Here is a 6,933-nt window from a genome sequence, read left to right on the forward strand (position 1 = left end):
GCATTCTCTTTTGTTATCTGCTGTGATTGGAGTGGGAGGTGCAAGAAGAAGGCTAAGACTATTTCTGGTTGTCATTTCCCGGACAGCCATTTATGGCAGTTCCGTGAGTCTGACCCCTGGCAGCGCCCAGACACATCAGGCTAGCCTTGGATTTATGAGAGTACTAACTACTGCCATCCAATCTGCTAACCTGTGCAGGGCACAGACATCAGGAAATATGTCTTCTGTAAATACAATACAGGGGAACTTATTTGTTGTGGCAGCAAGGAGCAGAAAAGGACATTGCTCTCAGGGCCTCAAAGGGGGAAAAAGATGATGTATGATATAAGGTAAGATATTAATCATGCCTGACACCTCTGGATAATCAACTGGAGTTATCCTGGGGAACAATTTCTTTTCAAGGATAAAGGGCAAGAAAATAAATGGGGAGGGGCTTATCAAATTTGACAGCATAACCTGATATGATACTGAAGACTATAGCTCAGCATTCATACTAAGAGGCTGGCTGGTAATTAGGTTCAAGAGTTTGAAGGTCATCAAAATGGTTGGTGAATATTTTGTTTCCCATTCCTCTCATCTGCATTAGAATGTTTTGCAGTGGTATCAGCTTCTATGTTTCCCAGTGGAAGGCCCAAATTTAGTAGTTTAGGAAACCTACAATAGGTCAAAGCTATTATCTTCAAGGTTTAGTACTTCATGAAGCACTTTCTAGAAAAAGACTGGCATTGTCTACAAGTCTCCAAACCAGCTCAGGCAGAGGCAGGTAATATTTTAGCCTATGTATAAATATCTACTGCATAAAACATGGGACACAAGCCCCCAGCTGGGAACCTGGTGCCAAGCTAGATGTGGTAAGAAATGCGTTTTTAATGCTGAGTAATAGTTCATATTAACTCCAAGGCAGGAGAAAATACCATCGCCCCTCATTAGAGCACTAAAGAGTAAAGAAAAGAAGGAACACTTGCAAGTTACTGATAGATCTAGTATTTACTTTGGTCCTTTCATAGCACAGGTCCATCAGACAAGTGACCAGTGGAAAATCCTATGACGTGGTATTTGTGAGCATTCAAGAATAATCCCTCAACAATCAAATCAAAACATTAATGCTATTTAGAATTAATGCTATCCACTTCCTATAGCCACACAAAGAAAGACACTGTGATCTCAACCTTTTTGGACTTAAACCAAGCATTAAAATCTAAATTTGACATTTTTTATTGAATTCGTTTATTTCCTTCATTTGAATTCAAACCTCAGATTTTTATTTTTGTAAAAATGTTTTGCAGTGGTATCAGCTTCTATATTTCACAAAGTGGTTTTGTCATTTTAATTTTTGCACAAATTCTACATTTTATTTCAAGAAAGAATGAATGATCTGTGGGTTATTTTGTGACAACCTCTTTTCCAGGCACTTGGAAATGCAAGATGAATAAAAAAGATTTCTTGACATACCAGAGTCTTAGGGAGGAAAATACACAAATACCTCACAATGCTATTCTAAGGGCTATGATATAGTGCATGGGGAGGGGAAGGGAGGTCAAGTGACTTTCCCAAGGCCATCATAGAAGATGGAAATAACTCCATGGCTTCTGACCCAAATTTAGAATGTTTTCCACTGTCCCAAACCTACTTTCTTATATCAGCAACACTCCCAGTCCTTAATCAGATTTCACCTCATTGATTTAAAAGCATGATTTACAGAATTGATAACATGCTCTTTTGCACCTGTCCTTCAAATCTCTTTCTCCACTTACATCCATACACGGATTTTATTTTTATAGTCTTAGCCACTTAAGTCCCAATGGCCACTCTTGACCTTCTCTGCCCTTTAGATTATAACAAGACTCTTCAGCTTCACCCAACTGGGAAAACTTGTCTTCTTGCTCCTTCTCCGGGTCTATTAACTACAGTCTGTTCTGAATCCACCAGCTGTGACTCTTCTTGAACAAGCACAGCACAACTTAGACACAGGAACACGTCACATCCTTTAAGGCAATCACCATAAAAGAGGTTGCAGATCTATTCTAATGAAGCTGCAATTGCTCACAGTTACATCATGTTAGGAATTTCTCATTTGGAACTGCATTTGACATTTGCAATTTATTTTGCTTTGAATTGCTAAAATGGTGGCAAAACTGCATCTTTTGGATGTTGGCTTTGATTTTTGGAAATAGTCGATAGACCCATCCAGTGAAAGATAATGTTGTTTGCCTTCAAATTACATTTAATTTATTGATTTTTATAATGGCAGATTCAATAAGTAAAATCAATATTTTTGGGCAATGTTGCTATGAATGGAAGAAAAATATACCTTCCTATGGTGATTTCTGTGAGAAAATAAGTCTAGTCATTAATACTTCTTAATCAATGGAAAAATAAGTAGTTTTATGTAGACATATCACATATTTTATAGGGTACATTATAGAATTCAATACATGTATATAATGTCTAATAAATCAAAAGAATAAGCATTTCTAGCTCTTCACGCATCATTTTATGCTATGAATTTTCTACCCTTTTCTAATCATTTTGAGATGTACATTATTTTAAACTATAGGTATCCTACTGTGCTACAGAAAACCAAACAAAATATTTGTGTCTGTATATGGTACCCTTCTTTAAACTACTTTCTCTTGCCTACCCTTTATCAGCCTCTAGTGAATACTATTCCATTCCATTTTGAACAAATTCAACTATTTAGTTTCCACAAATGAGGAAGAACATGTGATATTTACTTTTCTATGTCTGGCTTATTTTGCTTAACATAGTGGTCTCCATTTTCATCATGTTGCTACGAATGACAGGGTTTCATTCTTCTTTATGCCTGAATAATACTCCATATATACATGTACTTATATTGTTTATCCATTCATCCATTAATGGGCATTAAGCTTAATTCTATATTTTAGTTACTGAAAATAGTGCTGCAATAAACACAGGAGTAATACCCTCCCACCAACAATAGATACTGGGAAAGGGAAAGAAACTGTTCAAAAGGGGAGAACAACTGGGATGGGGAAAAGGAGGAAAAAAAAGAAAGAAGGAAGGGAAAAATATATACACAAGATGGCTATGATAATTTTACTATTAATTTTTATTGGTTTATTGAAAAGAACAGTTAATACATACTTGTTTGATCAATGTGGCATTCCTATATCTGGTAATCTGAACAACTACTTTGAAGATAACAATATGCAATATAACAACCATTGTTGATTTCCTATCATCTTGTTTTCAAATTCTGTATTGTTTTTATTGTTTTTAATTCTCTTTAAAATAAATAAATAAATAAACAAACAAAGGCGCACAAGCATTTCTTCAGTATAATAATGTCATCTTCTTGGAGATATGCTCAGTATAGGACTGCTGGATCAGATAGTGTTCAATTTTTAGAATAATCTCCATCTTGTTTTCCATAATAGCTATATTAATTTACATTTCCACCAACAGGAATACCAGTTTCCCTTTTTCTGCAGCCTCATTGTTATTTTGTTTTTGTCCTTTTATGATACACATTCTAACTGGGATGAGATAATACCTCATTACAGTTTTGATTTGCATTTCTCTGAAGATTACTGAGATTGAGCATTTTTTTTCATATATTTGTTGGCCATTCATATGTCTTCTTTTAAGAAGTGTTTACTAAGGTCTTTAGCCCATTTTTAGTTGGATTTTTTTTTTCTTTTTTTTTTTTTTTTTGGTGTTTGACTTTTTAAGATACTTATATATTCTGGACATTCCGTAGGTTCACTCTGGGTATTTTGTAGGTTGCTTTTTTTTCTGATGTACAGAAGATTCTATATTTAATATAATTCCATTTGTCTATTTTTACTTGTGTTTATCTTGGGATGTTCTAAAAAAATCATTGTCTGCACAAATGACTTGAAGTGTTTCTCCTATGTTTTCTTGTAAGTGTTTCATACTTACAGTATCTAACATTTAGTTCTTTGCTCCATTTTGAATTTTGTGTACAGTGAGAGGAAAGAATATAGATTCATCCTGCAAGTATATATACAATTTTACCAGGACTGTTAATTGAAGAGACTGCCCTTTTCACTGAATGTTCTTGTTGCATTTGTCAAAAATTAGTTGACTGTGGGAACATAGATTAGTTTCTCATTTTTTTATTTTGTTGCATTGGTCTTTGTGTTTATTTTTATGCCAATACCATGCTGATTTGATTTCTACAGTTTTGTACTATATTTTGAAGTCAGGCATTAAAGTGCTCTCAGCTTATTTTTCTTGCTCAGAATTTCTTTGGCTATTCTGTATCATTAGTGGGTTTTTATGAATTTTCAGAATGTTTTTCCCATTTCTATAAATTGGTATTTTTATGGGAATCACATCGAAGGTATAGAGTATCATTGTTTTAACAGTATTTTCTCAATCCATGAACATAAAATTTCTTTCTATTTTTTTGCTGTGCTCACAGTTTCCTTTCTAATTGTTTTATAATCTTTATTGTAGAAATATTTCACTTCCTTGATTAAATTTAGTGTGGAATATTTTGTTTGTAGTGATTATGGATTGAATTGCCTTCTTTTTCTATAAACTCATTATTGATAGGTGAAAAGCTACTGCATTTTCTAAATGAGTTTAGTATCTTACAGTGTAGTGAATTTTATTAGCTCTGTCTTTTTGGAATATTTAGGTTTTTCTCTGTATAAAGTGATGTCATTTGTAAACAGGGGTAATTTAACTTTCCAATTTAGATGGCCTTTGTTTATTTCTCTTGCCCAACTGTTATCACAAAAATTTCCAGGACTATATTAAATAAAAATGGTGAAAGTAGAAACCCTTATTTTCTTTCTGTTTCTTAAAGAAAAAACCTTAAACTTTTTCCAGTTTAGTGTGATTTTGTCTGTGGATTTTTCATATATATTTTTTCCAATAGTATTTTAACACATATCCCTCCTCTGCCTAATGCCTGAAAGTTTTTATTATGAAAGGATGTTAAATCTTACAAAATGCTTTTTTTGCATCAGAACAGTTGGTATGGTTTTCGCTTTTCATTCTGTTGATATGTGGTATCATATTATTGATTTGTGCATTTCAAACCATTCTTGATGCCCTGAGATGACTCTTACTAGATCATAGTGTAGGAATATTATGGTGTGTAACGTGTATTTAATATTTCTTGCTAATATTTTCTTGAGAATTTTCTCAACTTTATTCATCAAAGCTATGGGTCTGTAGCTTGCTTGCTTTCTCTTTCGGTTGTTGCGTCTTTGTCTAGTTTTGCTATCAGAGTAATACTGACCTTATACAAATAAGTTGCCAGAGTTTCTTCCATTTCAATTTTTTTGGAATAGTTTCAGAAGCATTGAAATAAGTCTTCCCTAAACATTCTATAAAATTCAGCAATGAATCCATCAAGCCCTGTATATTGTGCTAGATGGCAGACTTTCAATCTTATTATTATTAGTCTAGTTTGACTTTGTTTCCTCTTGATTCAATTTTGGTAAGTTATATGTGTTCTGAATTTTATTAACTTCTAGGTCTTCTGGTTTTTAAGCATAACATTTTCTTATCCTCGTATTTTTGTGTTGTCAGTAGTAATGTGTCCTTTTTCAACACTGATTTTATTTCTTTGGGGTTTCTCTGTTTCTTTTAGTCTAGATAAAGATTTGTCAGTTTATCCTTTCAAAAAATCAACTTTTTGTGTCACCGATATTTTTGTGCTTTTTTTTCAAGTTTTGACTTTATTTCCACTCTGATTTTTCTCCTTTTACTAAGTTTCTGTTTGCTTTATTCTTCTTTTTCTAAGTCCCTGAGAGGCATTATTAGGCTGTTTACTTTAGTTCTTACTTTTTGACCTATGCATTTATTGCTGCTATTTCTCTCTCTTTATTGCTTTGGCTCTATCTGACACATTTCAATACATCCAGTGCTGTCATTTTCATTTGTTTCCAGAAATCTTTTTATTTCCCTTTTAGTTTCTCCTATTACACATTGGTCACTTAGGACCATGTTACTTAATTTTTGTACATTGTATTCCTCCTCTTCTCATTCATTACACTTTTATTCTGCTCTAGTCTGAGAATGCACATGGTATCATTTCAATGTTTTCAAATTTGTTGAGACTTTATTGGTGACCTGATATATCCTGGAGAATATTTCATGTGCTGAGGAAAAGAATCTTATCTGTTTCTGTAGGCTGAAATATTTTGTAAATGTCTGGTAGGTCCATTTGTGCTATTGTATGGTTCCACATAGGAGCTTTTTCTTGAGTTTTCTATCTAGATGATCTTTCCATTGAGGACAGAGGGTGTTAAGGTTTCCACCTATTATCTTATTAGAGTATACCTCTCCCTTTAAATCTAGTAATATTTGGTTTGTGTATTTCAGTAGACACATATTTGGAACACACATATATAAATGTATATATATGTATATATATATACACACATATATGTATATATATGTTATGTGTTTTATTGCATTCCTTTATCAATAGAAAATAAGCTTCCTTGTCTATTTTTGAGTTAAAGTCTGCTTTATTTGTATATAATTATTCCTCCTTGCTATGGTTTCTATTCAAATGATATAAATTTTTCTGACTGTTTACTTTTAGTCTATATGGCTCTTTACCAATGAGAGGAGTTTCTCATAGGTGGCATGTAGTTGAAACTTCATACGATTTTAATCTATTTAATCAATCTACATCCTTTTATTGGTGAATTTTGTCCATTTATATTCAAGGTTATTATTGATAGGTATGAATTTCGCCCTGTCATTTTACTACTTCCTGCTGGTTTTGTATATTTTTTTCTTAGTTTATTACATATGAATTATTTGTGTGATTTTGAAGTTTCTGTCATGCTAAGGTTTGGTTCTCTTCTTTTTTTTATTTTATGTACCTATTCTTCTAATGAGCTTTCATTTCAAAGTGTTTTCATGATGATGGTTATTATCCTTTTGCTTCTAATGTAG

This window comes from Chinchilla lanigera, unplaced genomic scaffold (genome assembly GCF_000276665.1).
Source record: "Chinchilla lanigera isolate Chin_1 unplaced genomic scaffold, ChiLan1.0 scaffold00111, whole genome shotgun sequence".
NCBI lineage: Eukaryota > Metazoa > Chordata > Mammalia > Rodentia > Chinchillidae > Chinchilla > Chinchilla lanigera.